The following is a 21,295-nucleotide window of genomic DNA, read 5'->3' on the forward strand; positions in this document are numbered from 1 at the left end:
GATGATGTGTTTTAGCTTCACACACCACATGCAAACAGGAATATTAAGATAAGAGGTCATATAAGAAATAGAATACCTCAAAGCACAGTGGGGAAGTCATGTAGACACAGTAATATGGGTAATTTACACCTTATTTATGTGTATATAGAGCAGAACCAATGTGAAAAGTAAAATATCATAGCAGATTTACTTCCTCTTCCCCCAAAAAAGTCATAGTTGCAGAGTTGCAAAGCCTTTCTCAGCTTCTGTCACAGTAATGCTTTCCTAACAGCCAACCAGTAGCTCTCAAAAACAGCTTTGTGTGGAAACCAAAATGGAAACAGTTTTGTGATGCTTTGTAGAACAGCAGCAGTTCATAAAAGTCCTACTACAGAGCAAAGGGATGTCTGAGAGAGTTTCAAAAATGACCTGGAGACAGAATCCGACAAATGTTCAGGTCCACTTCCGGCTTGCTGCTTTTGGTACAAATTCAGAAACTTTAAAAATGTGCTTTTTTAACAAAGTTACAACCCAGATACTAAAAAAAGAAAGTGAAGATACAGTATAATTGACTGAAATGATGACGTCAGTAACATTGTCATCCAGACAAGCGCCAGCAAGGCTGCCCCACCAACTGTCTATGTTGATATGACAAGTTTTCTGGCAAGAAAATAAAATGAACCAAATAAGAAAGACACTTATGACTTGGCTAACTGATATTTGTTTCTAGTTGGTTGATTGAACTTGTATGCTGAAGTTCTTCAAATTGTCTGGCTTTGACTTGAATGCCTCTTTTCCACTACTGCTGCCAAGATCTTGCTGGTTTCTGTGTGTTGTGTTGTTTTCTATGCCAAGTTCCTACAGTAGAAGAGGCTGCAGTTTTCGAACCTCAGTCCCCGCACAAGAAGATGAGCAAAGCTCTATTTTAAGCAAATAGGGACTAATACAACATGCAATCACAATATTAAAACCACCTGCCTGGTATTGTGCTGGTCCTCCTCTGGTTGTTTCTAGAGTGTTACCCTTGCCCATATATATCAATGCGATTGTGCTCCACTATGTCATGAAGAACTTGATTTTAAAGCAGGCATGTAGCACCAGTTGTCATTACAGGTGCTAATTTTGCAGATGACATAGCCCTGATTATGGAGGAAATTACACAGGCGCATGCAAAACAGGGTCGAAATTCTTGTGCAAATGTTGATTTGCATATAAAAGCCAAAAAGACTGAGGCAATGTCATTTAATGTTAACGCAGACAAACAACTAATCACCAGAAATGGAGAACTGATGGCTTCAAGTACCTGTGATCGTGGATAAGCTCTTCAAAGCGAGACATCAAGGTCAGAAAAGCATTATGATGGAAAGTATGGCACAAGTTAAAAAGCATCTGGAAAACAAACATCTGCCTCTTCATTGCAACAGTAAATCAGTTCTATTGTAAGGATGCAATACATGGATTACAGATGCCAGTGAAAAGTCACTTGATGGCACATACACAAGATTGTGATTGTCCCCGAACATCTCCTGGAGAGACCAGACAACAAGCTGTGTGGAAGACTGATGAAGCATCAAAAAAGGTTAATAAGAGGTGTCTAAAGCTGGCTGGTCAGCTTGTCAGACATCAGGACGAGGAGATTTCCAAACTGGTCTTATGGGAGCTTACCAGTGGTAAAACTAGAGGAAATGACCTCTTAAATACACTGTAAACTAGAACAAGTTACCAGGACTAAGAAAAAATTGAGGCAGTCGATTCCCACAAAATTTTTAGAGTTGCTGAACTTGAAAGTCAAAGTTTCAAACCCTTTAAACACTTAAAAGTTTGGATTATCTGCTACTTTTCCCTTTTGATTATAGTTAAAGTGTTCGTTAAGTGAACTCAAATATTTCATTTAATACAACTCTAATTTTTCATTTATATCGACACAAACATTTTGTGTTTGTACGACTTTAAGTTTTCAATAGGAATAAGTCAACAGAACTTCAAAAAATAAGTACACAATCACACAATTATACAATAACAAAACTCAGTGTTTTAGTTCCTGCTGTTTTTGTTTTAAGTAACCACAAGTCAAAATTGACTTAGTAATACTCAAAAACATGTGACTCAAAACTAAAAAACTTTGAAGTAGTTGTGTAGAAGTCATAAAAAATCTTCGACTGAACAGCATTTTCTTGCCCCCTCACTTTAAGCACCCTGTAATGTTAATAATGATAAAAAGTCATTCAAAAATAATATTCAAACAGAATAAAAATAACATAAAAATACAAAGTAAAATGTTAAATAAATGTAGAGCTTAGTTCTTTTGTTTTCAAGTTATGCTTTAAGTTATGCTTACTTAATACACATAGTTCAAGTCAATCAAAAATTTTGAGTTTGATTTGCTCAAAAAAACACAAGAACATTACACAGACTTCACATATTTAAAGAAAGAGTTTACAGTATTTAATCTATTTAATTATTATGAACATTCGGGTTTACAATGTACATGGAGGTCAAGTCATTAATGATAAACCACATACTCTGGGGAGGGATTGTCAATTCCACTTGGACTATTCTCTGTCCAAAGTGAAGTGATCTTCCTCGTGCCGTCTAAATAACTGAACCACTGGAGCGTGGAGGACCTCTGGGGGCTTCCTGTGGTGACGCTGGCAGTGGATCCTTTGGGTCCTGTACATTGTAAAATGAGTCTTCATGGTTCAGGTTCGTTCTAGTGATTCCCATAGAAGCTAAATCAGATTGAGATGTGGAGAGTTTGAGGCCAGGACAAGGCCTTTGACTCTTAGTTGTGCTCTTCAAACATTTCTTGAGCATTATTTAAAGTGGTGAGGGAGGATGCTGCCATCAGAGAGTGTTGCCATGAGCGGGTTCAATGATTAGGTTGGTAGAAAACATCAAAGCAGCATCCACATGAATGGCAGGACCCAAGGTTTCCCTAGCCTAGCTGCGCTAGACAACCCATGGCAACGAATTTAATTCTCTGCCAGGGTGGGTCTAGTTACCCTCCATAAGGCTCGAGGCTGGATTCTCCTAAAACTGGCCGGACCAATCACCATGAAGTGTAGAGTCAGAAGGCGGGCGTAACTAAGTGACGACAGAGGCGTGACGATTCTGACAGAAACAACCAGCGCACAATAAACAGTTATCTTTCGACTCGCTTTGGCCACAGCCCTTAAAGATTTGAAGCTAAAATTCAACTTGAAAGATAAACAAAGGACGGCACTGAAGTGTTTCATTGAGAAGAAAGACGTATTTGGACTTATGCCGACGGGATATGACAAATCCTTAATATACCAGTTGGCTCCGCTGGTCGGGAAGCTAATGGGACTTAGCCACAATCCGCCGGCGCTCTAGGAACTACGTCAGCCTATTCGTTGCACTGATTGGTTGTATACCTACCCAATTGCTGCAGAGTGATTTGAAAGACAACCTTTTAGCCCGCCTCCCTCCCTGTCTAGCGGCCCTAGATCCTTGTGCCTTCAGAAACATGGGTATAGCGCGGCTAGGGTAAGGTTTCCCAGCAGAACATTGCAATGTCAGGAGATGATCGATGTTATTCAAATGATTTTAATGCTGTGTTGAAGGTTTTCTCCACCCAAATTTTACTTTCTGTTAACTTTCCCTGCCGAGTTACGAGAGGAGATTAATATTGCACTTACATGTGTACACTAAATACGGAGCCACCAGGTGGTTTGCTCGTATTTGCATTAGGAAAAGCAGGGAAAAGCTATTTTCTTTTAGATAGAGCCATGTTGGTTCTCTCTGCTAAGGTTCACTGAGTTTAGCTCATCAGCTGTAGGTTCACATTTAGCATAAAGATAACAGCATTGGATCAATCTTTTAAATCACTCTTAGCAAAGAAGTTAAGAAGCATAATTGCCCATTATGTTAACTGTGTTTAGTCACTACTTTCATCCTTTAAACATTTCCTCTCTATCCTGTCATGATGGACTGCAAGTTTTTCTTAGAGGAAACTTGCTGTTCTGAATGTACAGAGTTTAAAATCAGAAAATAACAGACTAAGTACTGCCCAGAGGAAATTATGTCACTTTTAAGTTGAATTTGCTTTTGGATTTATTTCCTATTAAATACCACTGTAGTGCAATAAAAGTAGTCAGAGTAGTTTTATTAAATGTTGCATTATTTTCTGTCTGAAATGATTCTTACATGTGCCAATTTTGCATGGAAAAATTGCCACTGACTCAAAATGTGAAATGATTCCTTCAGTGCTCCATATCCAAATGAAATGTCACTTTTACTTATTGTGGAAGTCAGTTACCAAACAAAAGTCTAATGTCGGTGATTAAGGAAAGAAATTTTTTGCCAAGCACAGCTGTCAGAACTATTACTCATCTTTAAATTAGCTCTAAAATCCAATCTGACAAATGTTTACTTTGTTTTTCTGAGAATTCGAGTCAAATGCTTCACAATATTAACTTATAAAATGCACTACATTTTTGCAGGTTAGATCATCAACCTGGCAGCTACAGCGAGCCGCCCATTTCGAGATCAATTTTCTGGAGGATTTGAGGATTACAGGGTTTTGAAGGAGTACCCAGAATCAACTTTCAATATGGCTTTGGTAACTTCCCACTGATGTGCATATTTTTTTCGGTGTGGTGACAAAAATACAAAGTTGGATTGAAGCTACCAATGTCTTTGTAACAGTTTATGTTGACAGGATCCCCAGGCTACAGCAAAGCAGAGTCGAGGAAGAAGGTCATGCCTGTCTATTCTCCTCTGCCTCCCGAACACCGGCTCTCCTGGGAAGAGCGAGTCTCTCTAGTTTCCCCGAGATGTGTCAGTATGGGGTCTGTGTGAGAGAAAATGGATTTCCTTCATGTGATCAGAGAGTATTTGCATCAAAGGAAGCTTATAGTGCCATTGGGGGGAGGGCAGGGATGTCTGCTAATGCCACCACTAAAGCAATCACCCATGACAAATTCCTCGCAGACAGAGCAACTCACAGGCGCTGTGGAACTTTTAGGCTGATTCTGGAAACTTGTCAGTCCTGACTGTCATCAGTGCTGACGAGGTCCGCTCCACACAGACACTGTCTACACCAGCTACTAGCTAATTCCTAATGCCAAGCCAAAGTCAGCCCGTAAATTCAAGGAATATTTCAGCATAACTGCTTCCTGCCGTCCTATCATTGCATCTTAATTTGATGAAAGAAAGAGAAATACACTTGAACATGTTTTGTGTGACATCAGTAAGTGATTTTGAAATTTATATTTTTATTGCAGCAGCTCTGCTCCAACACAAGGCAACTGAAGGTAAAATGCTGACTTTCACCATTAAGAGTTTGGAGATCAGACTTGAGTCTAAACAGGACAAGAGTCGCAAATATATGAACAGAACAGCCAGTTTTTAAACTACATAAATAGTATGACATTCTTGATTTAGTCATCTGACCTCTACTTGAGCGTGTGCTTCATTAGTTGAAGAGCTGAAATGGAGTTGAAGATGGTTGCCTTACAAGCCTGGCAGAGTGTCACAGACAGAAAACATGGAGGAATCCAACACAGTGAATCCCAAGGCCATATTTTTGTGAACCCAGAGCTCAATCAAATCCACGCTGCCTACTGTGCCAAAGGTGTGCCACATGCATTTTGGTATTTACTGTATGAGGCCAGCACCTGGCACACCTGCGGTACACTTGGGAACTGGTGGGACCTGATAGAGTCCATTATCACAGAGCTGGTGGCAATCATTGGCGATTACAATCACCATCTTTCATTCCCTTCAAACACATTTCTATTCCTGTCAAAGCACGCTGACAGTTGGGGAATCCTGTGGACAGTTTTTTTTTTTTCCTCTCAGGATTCTTGTTGATGTCTCAGATGTAAAGAGTTTTAGAATATGAATATAGCAGCTCATATATATGTATTACCAAGTGCAAATGATGTTTCTTTTAAGTTGGATTCAGTTTTGAAGTCCTTTTTGACTTCATGATCTTACAGCTGTCATTTCTTCTGTGCCTTAGAAGAAATGATCCACAACTGTAAGTCTACGGTTGTTCTTGGCTGTTGAGTTACAAAATATTTTATTCTTTAGTCAGTTGTGTTTGTTTTAGAGGAATTTGCAAATCTGGTTTTGATAACTCTGTGGTGCCATAACAACAGCGGAGTTAAAAAGGAGTCTCGGTGTTTTTCATGTTGCGTCTCTTTATTTCGATAATGATTTTTAATGTTTGATTCAATCAGACACCTGACAATGTGACAAAAAAAAGAGTTCTCTGTTTGACTTCATGTTCTGACATAAATGTGATTCTGCTTTGATCCAAAACTAAATTAGGATTTTTAAAAATGGATGCCACCATGAAATGTAACCCATGCAGTGACACATCAAGCTGTAATATAATTAAAATATATGCAGCTTCCTCGGTTACCTTGTGTTTTGGATGGAGACTCCAGGGGAGAAGTGACAGATACAGACAGTCCTGAGGAAGCTGTTAGTGAAGGGAGAAGATCTGACTGTGGCTTGCCTTTTGATTTGCAGTGGAAAGTGTAGATTAACTAATCAAAATGAGAAGTTTGATGTGCACAGAGGTCCAGGCTGATGTTTGATGCACAAACTTTAATCAGGACATCTGATGTGTGTAACTGTGGTACCTGCAGATACGGATTCCTGCTGCCTTTTGATGGATATGAAGAGACTCAAAATCACTCATATCTGGGATGCAACTTTTCATTCTCATGATCAGACGTCAGCTTGGTGAAGAAGTTAAAATATACTCTGATCAGCCACAACATTAAAACCACCTGCACCTGCTGCCAGAACAGCTCTGATCATTGTTACGTAAACATGGGATCTTTATGGTGGTCCTCGTGTGTCTGTACCTGGGACCTCAGCAGTGCATGCCTTGGGTCCACTCCTGATGGGGTCTTCATGGATCGGGCTTGTATCAGTAATAACTGTGTCCAAATTTAACCTACCTAAGCTCACTGACTTTTTATCTGGACTTCATCTGAAGTGGTCTACATGTAAAGTAATGCACTCATATCTCCATGTTTTTACATTCTAACACAAAAATAATGATTTTCCATATCAAAAATTATGTTTTATAGAGTCTTTAGCATTTTGTACGACAATCTTTTCAATATTTGACCCACTTAAGCTCACTGGCTTTTGATTTGGATAAAAAAAGACAGTGTAATCTCCAATATATCCTTTTTTTTTTTTTTTACAAATCAGAAACTGTGAGTTAAATCATCTTCAGTCTGTGCATGACAGTCTAGTCCAGAATCTATTTCATTCGCGTTTACCTGTCGATAGTTTTAATGTTTTGACTGATCGGTGGACATGGAAAGACAAACAAAAGGGGGTTGTGTGATTTTAGAGAGAGTACTTGATTGTGCTCTCACTGAATGAAATGACAAAAACAGTGGAGCGAAAGAGTGCCAGACAGTTGTCCCGCTTCGAGCAGGCGACAGATAAACTGCATCCATCCATTCTTGGCACCAAGATCGCACCACACACCCTCTAATGCTCTTCTCCTCCCACAGTTCACACACTGAGTCACCGTGATACCAAATCGATGCAGTCGAGGAAATAAACCTCATGAAAACACCAGCTTGCCACTACATTTTGTGCCTCGTGCCAACATGTGCCTAGAGCCCAGAATAATAAACAACAAAGGTAACTTCAGTCTAAAAGATTTATCCTCTCTCTAAAATTCAGTGCCATCCCCCAAACTTACTTTTTCTAAGTCTTGACTCCCTGTTCACAGTACACAGGATTCTGAAAACTTGAGTTAGCTTGGTCATCAGTTATTTAGATACTTGGAATGCTTTACCTTCCCAAGAATAATTTTTTCTCCCAAGTGTATTCTGCATTCCCTCAAGCACTTATCGCTTCCTCAGAAATTAATGGTATGCACAAGAAGCAATTAGGATGTTAACACAGTATATCAGGAGGTGAAGCGAGGTTGACAGCAGATTCTGAACAAACAACAATAACAGCAAGTTTTAAGGAAAACCAGTAAGGCTTGCTACTACAGCTGCCTTCTGTGCCGTGATCTAACACTGATAATGTAATCATCTACTAGAGTGCTGCCATATTTACTTATGTTTAAAGAGCATGCAACATCTGAAAATATGACAGAAAGAGATACTGGTGTTGCAGATCGTGGATGAATCTGGCCTTGTTGTGGTCATGTCTATACCTTGGCCAACAGGATCAGCACAAAGGACTGTTCTCGTAACAGGAAGACCCTGTAAATCTGTTCACATATATATATAAATATATGTCTAAATAAAGCAAAAGAAGAAGCAAGTGTTACCGGCCTCACGGCTGGAAAACAGGTTAAGTGGTTGGTAAGGAACAGAGACAGTGAAACTGTTAATGCTTTTCACCGAGTCCTCTCAGCTCTGTTTATTTACATGAACAAATATCATAATCAATTCACTAACAACATTAATACTGTCTGTTTTGTCCCATTTCTTTTGTTATACCCAGCAATAAATACTGTATATTCACCACCTCAGTATGTCAACTGTTTCTCCTTCTTCTGTATACACAGTCATTATATTCAGACATGTTTTTTCTGTTCATAACTTCACAAGCATATTCACGTTCAAGTCTAAACATCATACAAATACCAATGCTTAAACAGATAAATCACAAAATCACTGTGCCTACTTCCCTCTACATTAACTCTGTCCAACATCTTTTGGTTCTTAATTGCCATACATGTCTAATGCAAAATTATAAAGGTGTCTAGATACACCAACAGGACTTACAAACAGTAGTAATAATGTTCTATAAAACTCATGTGCAGTTGCACTATCTAAACAGAATCGTTTACCCATATGGCCAAGTGTTCTTTAAATATGTACAAAATTCTGAAGTAATCCAGTCAGTGTCGAAATCCAATTAAAACTAACTAAACAATGCAATGTCTGGACCTTTGGGGAAGCCTCTAACACAATCTTGCACATGGAAAAGTCGCCATTACGTGACGCACGACTTCACTAAGCCAAGAGAAACTTTTCCTTTCACTCGTTCCACACTCACATTTAACAGAAATCAACACACAATACACGCTGCACTTTACCCACCCAATAACACATTTTTGCATGATTTCATGACCATTACTCACCTGGAAAACAGGTTAAGTGGTTGGTAAGGAACAGAGACAGTGAAACTGTTAATGCTTTTCACCGAGTCCTCTCAGCTCTGAAAGGAAACGGGGCATGCGCACAAAACCTTCAGACGGTGGACTACACTGCCACCTGCTGACCCAATACTGTTTCTGTTTACTTTCTATCTACAATATAAATCACACAACTTGGGTGTCAGAAAATAATAAATAAAACAAACACAGACATTCATACTGACTAATCAAATACTTATCAAAAAATACTACAACCAAACAATTGTGACCATACATTTGTAGGCGTCACACAAGCATACTGAAGAACACAGGATTTTAGAGTGAGTTATTGTGTAAACCGACTTAAATGACAGTAGAAGTTGTTTATTCCCAAAGCACTGGAAAAAATGCTCCTCTCAAAAAAAGAAAAAAAAACTTATTTCAAGGAACTTTTACCTTGAAATAAGTGAAAAAATCTGCCAATAGAACAAGAAAAACTGTCCTCCTTGAAAAAACGACCACATAGGTCGTCTGTACACGCCCTTATTACGACCGAGTGTTACGTTTTGAAGTTAAGCGACCTCTAGTGGTTGAGTAAATATCGACACTCAGCTGAAACGCCACCACGAACAAACTTTGACCTAACACTAACCCTAACCCTAACCATAACCATAACCCTAAACCCGTCTTGCGAAAGTGAGGGAAAAGCCGTTTCGCGAATTAAATCCCGTAATGCCTTCCTGTCCCTCGTAGGGGCGCTAACCTAAATACGCTCTCATGGGTCGTATTTCAGGGGCATGTACATACGACCTGTGTGGTCATATGAGTTTGAGGGCTTGTTGGAACAAGTGAAAAATGGCTTAGTAAGATTTCTTGAAATAAGATATATTTAGAATATTGAGATCTTAAAATTAGCTGGAAAAACTTATTCTAAGCTCTATTTTACCAGGATTGTCAAGCTTAGGTGTCTTAACCCTCCTGTTGTCTTCATTTACGGGAACCAAAAAATACTATTTCCTTGTCAGAAAAAAATCCCAAAATTCAGCGAAAAATTCCCCAAATTTATAGAAATTTGCAAAATCTTGAGGAACAAAATTCCGTAAAAGTTTCCCTTAAAAGTTTTCTTTTTTTAAAAAAAAAATTCAAATTTGGCAATAAATAAATGAAAATTGCAAATATTTTCAAAAAATGAACAAAAATTTTGCAAAATAATCCTAAAAATATCTTAAGTGATTCCATATATATCAGTAAAACTTCTAATAATTTCTTTAAGAACATTCAGGGAAAAAAATCAATGTTCTTCTGAATGATCTTAAAGAAAATGTTTTTAACATTTTTTTTCCATCAAAAAATGTTCAAAAAATTAAAAAAATGTGGAAGTTTTCACTGTGAAAATATTTTTTCCCCCACATTTTCAAACTTTTAAATTGATCAATTTGACCCGCAGGATGACAAGAGGTTAAAATAAGATAATTTCAAGATTGTTTGACTTAAGATATTTAAGATGCATTGTCTTAAAACAAGTCCCTCCATCTTGCTGAAATGTCACGTGTCAAGTGAATTTATCTGAAATCAAGTGGGATGAGACATTTTGACTAAAAATAAGGCAAACAGACTTGATAAGACTTTGAGTTTTTGCAGTGAGCAAAACTGCAAAGACTGGTCAGGAAGCTATAGAGGAGCATGACAAAAAGCCCAAAGTGCTGTGCTAAGAAGCCAGATTAGTGGGTTAACAGGTATGTTGAGCCAGAGTTTTCAGTGTGATGAAGCTGGCTCTGTTTTAACCTGCTAGGTCTCCATTGTAACTGATGCTGTGGAACTGACTTGGTCAAGGTTTTGTTTAGAGTTTCAGATTTAAATCAACTATAAGAAGCGTCTCCCTTTTACCAAAACATTATTTATGAGCGATACAGATTCTCAGCTCAGGAAAACATTTTGTCTGCAAACATGTTGATCTGTACATTCTTCAAACCACTGAATGAGGCCCCAAGTACACACGTGGACAAAATTGTTGGTACCCCTCAGTTAAAGAAGGAAAAACCCACAATTCTCACTGAAATCACTTGAAACTCACAAAAGTAACAATAAATAAAAATTTATTGAAAATTAAATAATCAAAAACAGCCATTACTTTTGAATTGTTGATTAACATAATTATTTAAAAAAACAAACTAATGAAACAGGCCTGGACAAAAATGATGGTACCTCTATAAAAGATTGAAAACTATTTGACCAGAGTGACATGATTAACTCAGGTGTGTCATTTAATTGACATCACAGGTGTTTCCAAACTCATAATCAGTCAGTCTGCCTATTTAAAGGGAGACAAGTAGTCACCCTGCTGTTTGGTGAAAAAGTGTGTACCACACTGAACATGGACAACAGAAAGCGAAGGAGAGAATTGTCCCAGGACATCCGAAAAAAAATGATAGACAAACATCTTAAAGGTAAAGGCTATAAGACCATCTCTAAACAGCTTGAAGTTCCTGTGACAACAGTGGCTCATATTATTCAGAAGTTCAAGACCCACGGGACAGTAGCCAACCTCCCTGGACGTGGCCGCAAGAGGAAAATTGATGACAAATTGAAGAGACGGATCGTTGGAATTGTATCCAAAGAGCCCAGAGCAACCTCCAAAGAAATTAAAGGTGAACTCCAAGGCCAAGGTACATCAGTGTCAGATCGCACCATTCGTCCGTGTTTGAGCCAAAGTGGACTTCATGGGAGACGACCAAGGAGGACACCACTGCTGAAAAAAACTCATAAAAAAGCCAGACTGGAATTTGCAAAAATGCATGTTGACAAGCCACAAAGCTTCTGGGAGAATGTCCTTTGGACAGATGAGACCAAACTGGAGCTTTTTGGTAAGGCACATCAACTCTATGTTCATAGACTCAAAAACCAAGCATACGAAGAAAAGAACACTGTCCCTACGGTGAAACATGGAGGAGGCTCAGTAATGTTTTGGGGCTGCTTTGCTGCATCTGGCACAGGGTGTCTTGAAAGTGTGCAAGGTACGATGAAATCTGAAGACTATCAAGGCATTCTGGAGAGAAATGTGCTGCCTAGTGTCAGAAAGCTTGGTCTCAGTCGCAGGTCATGGGTCTTCCAACAGGACAACCATCCAAAACACACAGCCAAAAACACCCAAGAATGGCTGAGAGAAAAGCGTTGGACTATTCTAAAGTGGCCTTCTATGAGCCCAGATCTGAATCCCATTGAACATATGTGGAAGGAGCTGAAACATGCCATTTGGAGAAGACACCCATCAAACCTGAGACAACTGGAGCTGTTTGCTCATGAGGAGTGGGCCAAAATACCTGTTGACAGCTGCAGAACGCTCATTGACAAATACAGAAATGGTTTAATTGCAGTGATTGCCTCAAAAGGTTGTGCAACAAAATATTAAGTTATGGGTACCATCATTTTTGTCCAGCCCTATTTCATTAGTTTGTTTTTTTAAAATAATTATGTTAATCAACAATTCAAAAGTGATGGCTGATTTTGATTATTTAATTTTCAATAAATTTTTATTTATTGTTACTTTTGTGAGTTTCAAGTGATTTCAGTGAGAATTGTGGGTTTTTCCTTCTTTAACTGAGGGGTGCCAACAATTTTGTCCACGTGTGTAGCTATAGTATCACACACTGTATGCATTGCGTTGCCATGGGAACATATATTTAGTTGGTGATGCAGAAATCACATAAATATGTTTTTATGTTTGGTCCGTTTACTCTGTTGGTTCCTCAGCTTAGATTAGAACATTGATTATTTGTTGGTGTTTATTACAGTGAATCTTCAATCAGTATCATTCATTTCACTTTGATTTTTCCACAAATTTATCCATAATTTGCAGACATTCTTGCATTTCTATATCTTTGCACTTTATAAAGCAATTTTTTCAGGCCGCTTTTCATTGCATTGTCTTACAGTGTGCCAATAATGTACGATTTCATCCTCATTTCTCATCCCAGTACATATTGTAAATATTAATATTACTACTATTTTTATTATTACGGTGAACCCTCGCTATAACGCGGTTCACCTTTCATGGCTTCGCTGTTTCACGGATTTTTTTAGCGCAGTTTTTTTATGCTTTTTTTTAAACAGTGCATTGTGTTCTGCATCCTGATTGGCTAAGGCACTGACCAACGTGAACAGTCTGCGCGCCTCGTCTCCTCTGCCATACAGGCCAGCGCTGCCTGCTGTGGAGCGCTGGATCATTTCTCTCCTTGGTCTCCATGTAGTGAGACACCCTGAAAGACGGAGCCGACGAAGCAGCCTTATTCTTTTCCCACGCCATCAACCGGACAGTGGACGTGGTCCCCAGCCGTCTCTGGCCACCGCAGCCACGTTCCCCAGGAGAAGAGCGCAGGCGCGAGCCTTCCCCACCCCCGACTGCTCCAGTTGATTCAGCCGGCCCGCTCTCTGAAGCAAGAGTACTGCTGCGGCGTCCACCTGGCTGCAGCTGCAGCGCTCCCCCAAGTGCAGTATTGTATAATAACTGTAAAAAATAAAGCTGACTACTTCACGGATTTCACCTATCGCGGGTTCTTTTTGGAACGTAACCCCGCGATAAAAGAGGGTTCACTGTATTTTATTTCTATTACTACATTTATTGCTACGTAAACTGCTGACACCATGTGAATTTCTCCTGGTGTAGGGAAAAATAAAGGACTTATCTTCTCTTATCTTAAAAATTAAAGTGATATTCTTTAGTATGGAACAGTGTCAGACCGAAATACACTTCAATACAATATCATGTTTAAAAACATCAATTTTAAGTTTAATAGCTTTACTGTGCAACTCTTGGTTAGAAATAATCAGCTCCATTGATCAGTAAAATAAATACGATCGACATGTTTGACAGTTTCATACCAGCATTCCTGTCGCATCATTTGCAGTTGCAGTAGATTTTTACGGTCACGCATTTTTATTCTCCTCATTGTTCTTCACTGAAGCAACTACACATGCTTGTTTCATTTTTTTTGCAGAAGAGTCAAATGATGCATTAAATGCCTCCTTTTGCAGAGAGTTTGAAGCATGATACCTGCTTCTCTTGACTGAGGTTTAGGTTTATGTCAAGCTGACTAACACAAAGAAAGTCTGGCTATGTCAAACTGGCTACATAGTGCAGCCCTGTGGTTTCCAAACTCCCCAGAATTCTATCTGATCGAACATCTGTGGGATGCAGCGGAGCAGATCAGACAGATCAGAGCTGGATTTTTTTTTGGCACAAATGGGACTTACACAATAATATGCTTAATGTTGTGGCAAATAGGTTTCTAAGGTTTCTCAGAGTTTGGGTTATAAAAGGAAACATGAATTTCGCTTTCAGAAAGGAAATGAACAAAGGTCTCCTATGTTAAAGTTCAATAATTAGTTGACTCATCCAGTCACCCTGCTGTCGCCAAGATCAAATCAAATTCTTAGAACGGCTACTAATGGATCTTGTGTGGAGTCAAGTGGCTTAAAAGGTCATGAAAATTAAAATAAATTGCTAGTGTTAGCTGCAGAGACATGATTGCATTTTCATCGATGACATGGACGCTCTAATATTTTCCTTTTAGCATGAAAGGGTGTGTGTATGGACGTCTTGTTAGTTAGTTTGTAGTACAGAGCGTGTCTTATACAATCTGTATGCAGTATGGAAATGAAGCGGCGCTGCCTGTGAGTCACAGACCTGAGAAAGTCGCTGAATGAAAATAATTTGACACCAAATATTAAATGCGATGCTTTTATGTTTATGTTAAGTGGTTCAATTACTTTCCTCTCCCTAAAACTCAGCTTCTGTGCATAAAACAGATTGTTCATCTGGTGTGGATGTAAACACCCTCAAATTAAAGTGGAGAGTCAGCACTTTGAGCTCATAGTCGCTGTTTAATTTGAAAGCCATACTGCCAGAGCCAAAACAATGAAAAATGTGTCACCGTCCTAATACTTTCTGACCACACTACATGGCGTGACGATGAAAAAAGGGAAATCCGACGAGCTCCACAGCCACACACACACAAAAAGCCAAGCACCACAAAAATGTGATCAGTGGCTCTGTGCATATCTTTCCTCTGGGAAATTTGCATTTAGAGTGTAGAGTGTGCAATTCAACCCACATTCACTCCCCGGCTACGTATGGAGCAAAGCAGCACACCGACTGTAAATGATGCCAGTGACAGATTAATGACAACCATCACGATTAACTAATTAGCAACACAACAGTGAAGCAACCTACAGATACTATTGACTCTGTCTCCCCCCTCTCACTTCCTCTGTGGGTGAGGAGAGAGGGGAGGATGTCGCCCGGCTCCCGATAAACAAACAGGAGAAATACTGAAGCCTTATCTCTCCTTTGTCTGCGAGAAGTCATCACGAAAAGTGTTGATAGCAGCATCCGTGTGAGGAATCCTGAGTGGGATTGGCCACAAAAACTGACTGGAAATATTTACTAACAATTACAATGCGTACTCAGATTGAAATGCTGCAGACTGCAGAGCAGGCTCCAAATAATGTAGTTTTTTTGGGTAATGGCCACAGTCACTCGAGGGAGGAATTGTCCTCGAAAAGCGGTGATGAGTTCAGGAAAAATAGTAGGCCAGAAATACACATAATGATGTGCAGAACCTTCTTTTTCACTTAATATGTTTTTTTCCATTATAACAGGTTGTGTGAGTCAGATCACAAAGAAGAAACACTTTCAGCTTCTGACACTAGTCGTGTTTTAAATGTCAGGAGTAAAATGTGACATTTTAATGAATCTGAAAACTGGAAGTACAAGAAGCGAGATTCGAGACTCTCCACTGTTGGCAGGCTTTGTATTGTACTTAACAAATCTGCATTACTTCTCATAACTTTGGCACTGTGTAAAAAAACATATAAAAATATTTCCTTGAGATGATCTAATAAAAAAACGACTCAGTTAGATGAACAGTTATCTTTGGAGAGCTTAAACAAGCAGGAGTAAAATCTACATTTGCCAGGAACTAATGTCAGTTGTGGATGTAGTTGTTCTCGTCAGCTTTTACAGAAATACGATACGTAGATTGGCTCAAAATAAGCAAGACTGTAAATGCTTATGACAATGAAGAATCGTGCGATGCAATGACATGGGTCACTGATTATTATTTGTTTTTGGTACTAGTGGAAGTCTGAGACTTTTATTGTCACTGTATGCTGCATAAAAAAATGAACAGTAAAATTGTGCAAATATAAAATATTAAAATTTAGTAGAAAGGTAAGTGTAAGTCTATGAAAACAGTGATGTAGCCTGTATCTGATAACATGACCATGTTGTTATTTTTTATTGCAATAACATGACCATAATCTTATTTTTTAATAAGTAATGCTATAAATATATATACTTTTTTTCTTGAAGGACAAAGTATCTATTTATGTCTGTGTGCTGTGTGCATTGTGTGCTGCTCTTTTTTGGTACCGTTTCACTGCTCTAACACTGCAAATTTCCCCACCGAGGGATCAATAAAGGTTCTATCTATCTATCTATCTATCTATCTATCTATCTATCTTTCTATCTTTCTATCTATCTATCTATCTAAAACTGTAGATGTTAAACCTCTTAAAATGGTGCCAAAAAAAAAAGCATACAGCATCACAGAGAACAAAAAAACAGAAAATGCCCACAAAAATAATACTTCAGTGTGATGAAACAGCTCTGGTGCTTGCCAATAATTACTGTAATTCAGCTTTTATCTATTTATTTTTGACAAAACCTTACCAGAAGCTTCAGCTTAGTTTGTTGCTTTTAGTTTTTCCTCTGAATTTATCAAATACCTGCAGCCTCAAACAACAGCAGGACCTATATGAGCATCTACAAAGCTAAAGAACTGCACGTAGAACAATTGCAGATTCCCTTCTCCGGTGCAAAAACATTTGTTGTCGTCATGCTCTGCTACTGAGAAAAAGAAATCAACCTTGTCTTCTTCCTATTCACATCGTTCCAGGTTGGTCAGTGACATTTTCCACTCACTTTGAATATTTTCAGCTGATTGAATAGCTGTTAGCAGTTGTCCTTACTTCCATAATTATGGCTCAGATTTTGCAAACTTCTCGTATATCTGAAGGTTCATTTTCATCCCTTCTAATCATCGATAAAGAGTAAATAAGCCACATTTAAACTTACTTAGACTTAGATGACTTTATATAATCCCTGGAGGGAATTAAAGTTCTTACAGCAGCACGGATATTCAATAAAGGAGCAAACAATAAAATAGCACAGAATATTAGGGTATAAAATGAAGGTATAATGAAATAAAATGAAATAAAATAAAAAAAACATGAAATATAGAAAAAAATCTACAGCTTATACAGGAGTGACAGAATGTGCTTGGGTGTACAAATGATGTAAGAAGGTGCAGAGATATGTTTACAGATAAATAAAGTTTACAGATATTTATGTTGTTGAATCGTTGCAGTTGAGTGAATAAGTGGATGTAATTGCCAGCCTGTGTCCTTCAGCCAAGGATGCAATGGCGGCCCACTACAGGACACCATGTCATGTGTGAAAAAGCAGCTTATTCCAACAAACTGAAGCCAAAACATCAAATTTTCCTCAATCTAACTAAGTACTTTTGATGCCTTCAGCCCCATGCAGTATATAAACCCCAGTCAACTGGAGGAAAGTTCAACAATTACCTGAGGACAAAACCTACTCCTTCACCTCTGGATACGGATTTTAATGAATTCTCAGCAAACACTGATATGTGTTCGATCTGAGTCATCGCCACAGTTTAATGAGGTGATAGTGATCTGTGGATACTAGCTTGTGGAGGAAGGCACCAGTTAATCATGCTTAGGGAAAGAAAAACTACTACTTGGTAGCTTAGCCGCGCTAGACCCAGGTCTGAAGACACAAGGGTCCAGGAACTCTCGACAGGGAGGGAGGCGGGCTAAAAGGTTTTCTTTCAAATACCTCTGCAGTAATTGGGTAGGTATACAACCAATCAGCACAACGAATATGCTTACGTAGTTCCTAGAGCGCTGGAAATCAGAGGATGCGGTAGTTCGGTGAAACCTTATTTATACAGTCAATGGGCGAAGCTCAAGTATATTACAGACATGTTAACAGAAAGATTATTCAGAGTCGGTGCTAATGGAGCTCAACGACTGTTGTCGTTTTTGTTGTCGACCCTGGCAGAGAATTAAATTCGTTGCCGTGGGTTGTCTAGCGCGGCTAGGCTAGTTGTTTCCGGTTGTTTCTGTCAGAATCGTCATGCCTCTGTCGTCACTTAGTTACGCCCGCCTTCTGACTCTACACTTCATGGTGATTCGTCAGCCAGTTTTAGGAACATCCAACCTCGAGGCTTACCGAGGGTAACTAGACCCACCCTGGCTGAGAATTAAATTCATTGCCGTGGGTTTTCTAGCGCTGCTAAGCTAACTACTTGGTACATCAACAGGGAGAATAAACTTCACAATGAGGTCACTACATTTAGTTTGAGCATGAGACTTTAGCTTTAAGGTTTACAGTGACAACAGCATTGATTTCAGTACAGTGTCAGATGTGAATGCAGTAAAAACAAGGAAAGAACTCAGAGAGCGCAGTATTTCGCCAAGGCGCTGCTCAGTCGTTTCATTTCTGACAGCTGAAATCTTCAAAAATTCATGACAAAAGTCACAGCAACATAAAATGTGGCCATTTAATATAGTTGTACCCACAAACAAAACACATGCATACGAACTGAAGAAGCCTCTTGGATGAGAGGTGAAACGTCTTCAAGGAACTTTCTTAAAGTCCAGTGGATTGATTTAAACTACTTTGGATAACCAGGACCTGAATGAATGAGAACCTACACAGACATCATGCATTCGTTATGTACGGATACCGGATTGCGTGAACTAAGTGGGTGGCGGGAATTGGTGGGACTCAAAAACCCCCACAATTTAGTCAATTGTTCTTTGTATCATAAGTCCCGATAAGTCCGCAGCGCTGGATTTGTAGTAGGATTGCAATCTTGTGATCGTCATCAGGCAACTAATGTAGTGTTCACTTTTAGTCATTGTTACAGTGACACTGTGCCACTATCTCACAATGATACAGATATCTTTAACAAATCCATGGCTCCAGACTATAAGCTGCATCACTGAAAAAATCTAATCACTTGGTCCTTGTGCCATTTCTGACATTCGCTGAAAATTCATCCAAATCTGTTAGTCAGTTTTTGAGCACATGTGCATCACACACAGTGGAAAAAGGCAAAACAAGCATTAGACATTACATCATATCATGTCTGATAACTGCTGTGTCTCAGTGACTCTGGCTTGAATTTCTGATTGCTAGAAGATCCAATAAATCTGCTCTGTTTAAATAGTTATTTTCAAAAGGGCAAACAGAAGAATGAAAGACGGGAGGCTGGCAAATCAGTTCTGAATAAATGTTAATGAATGCAACATGGTTTGATCCTATCAGATCATCATGTAAGAAGCCCCAGCAGCGTTTCTCTGCCATCGACTTTCCCTTTAAAATCATTTGAGAAAGCCTTGTGCAGCAGGATTATCCCAGTCAGAAATTCCATTTTAGCGCTTACTCCTGTGTGCATCAGAGGTGCATATCAGCCACATCCACCACGGTAACGTCGGCCAACTAAGAACATATGGTGTTGTCAATCAGCTATTTAATTAATCTATATATTATGATATATTAATCTTCACTCCATGAACACAAATAGCCTACAGAACTCTCTCCTGTTACTCCCACATTTTAGCGGGCAACAGATGGAAAAGCTCACGGAGATTGTTAACATTTTCTTGCACTAAATACAACAACTATTCTGGAGCTGTGATTCATTGCTTTGAACATCCTGATGGCACTGGAACATTTTTCAAAAAAATTTATAGGAAGACTTTCCTGCGGGAAAGTGATATTGACATCGCATTGGGTTCATATTGTTTTAATGATAAACGTGGGCAGGATGGTGCACTGTGTCAGCCAAAATATCTCAACAACTCTTGAATTGGAAACCACGAAATGTTGTACAAGTGTTCATGTTCCCCAGAGGATGATGCCTGTGATTTTGCACCATCATGAGGTAGTTCAAAATCGGGTAGATTGCCCGCAAAACTCAAGGTAATGTTTTATAAGGTGTATTCATAAACAATTTAGAAGGTATTACTCAATGCTGTTGCAGTAAATGCATACATCTACTTACTGCCAATAACGATGTCAAAAAACCCCAAAAAACTTTCAAACACTTAGGTCATTATTCTAAACAAATATTCAGCATTTTTCATCAGATTATTACATTTGTTTGGGCAGTCTTCCAGGCATGTGTCCTGCTGTGGTTCACTCAATACTGAAGTGACAATCTTAGGGAACCTCTTTCTACCGGTTGCTAATTCCTTGGAAAAGTTAGACCATTCATTGCGTGCAGGAAGCATATGCGTGCTGTCCGTCAAATCAGTTCTTAGCCAATCACCAAGTCCTAGGATTGCAGGTTCTACTCTTATACAAACTTTCATCTGAACATAAACCAAACTGTGTTTTTACTATGTGCATGACTAATTCTTCCTTTGTCTTGGGCCATTCTCACACTTTTTTTTGGTTTCATTCAAACCAAAAAACAGGAACTGACTCTCAATCAAGTTACCATCACATAGGGACAGACTTCTTCGGTGAGGTGGAGTAGGTTGCCACTGCCAAACTCAGAACATCACTACATGGAAAAAGATAGGAAAGGAATGGATTAAACTTTAGTTTTCATGAAAATAAGTCGGTTACTCAGGGTTTTTCTTTAACACCAACAAGAGAAGGACACAGTTTTGGAGGAAATCAAACAGAAATCTTTGAGAAAACCTCTATAGTGCGGAGTTCAATGAATAGTCACCTTGACAGGCCGCTTCACAACTTGGTAAAATGCATAAAAACCTTGCATTAGGTAGCAACTTGAAGGCTACTGCCATAGCAACCCTGTCTTTCCAAAAGAACATTTTGGTATAACTAAGCTGCATTTTGAGGTTTGCTTTTGATACGTGGTTGATTTTCCAAACTGTGACATCGTGGGAAAGACTTCCAGTTTGAAAGAGCCACAAAATCCATGTTAGTAGGTATGATGGGAAGATCAAGGGATGAGCCACACGAGCTTTATCCAGGAGATCAGGATCTGGGTCCTGCATGGGGCCATTATTGTTAGACTAAAGTTTTGTTTTCACTTATTTACTGCCAGTAAACTGCTTTTTGGTTAGATTTAGGGCCCATATAAAGTAGATAGC

This window comes from Acanthochromis polyacanthus, chromosome 3 (genome assembly GCF_021347895.1).
Source record: "Acanthochromis polyacanthus isolate Apoly-LR-REF ecotype Palm Island chromosome 3, KAUST_Apoly_ChrSc, whole genome shotgun sequence".
In the NCBI taxonomy this organism is placed as follows: Eukaryota; Metazoa; Chordata; class Actinopteri; family Pomacentridae; genus Acanthochromis; species Acanthochromis polyacanthus.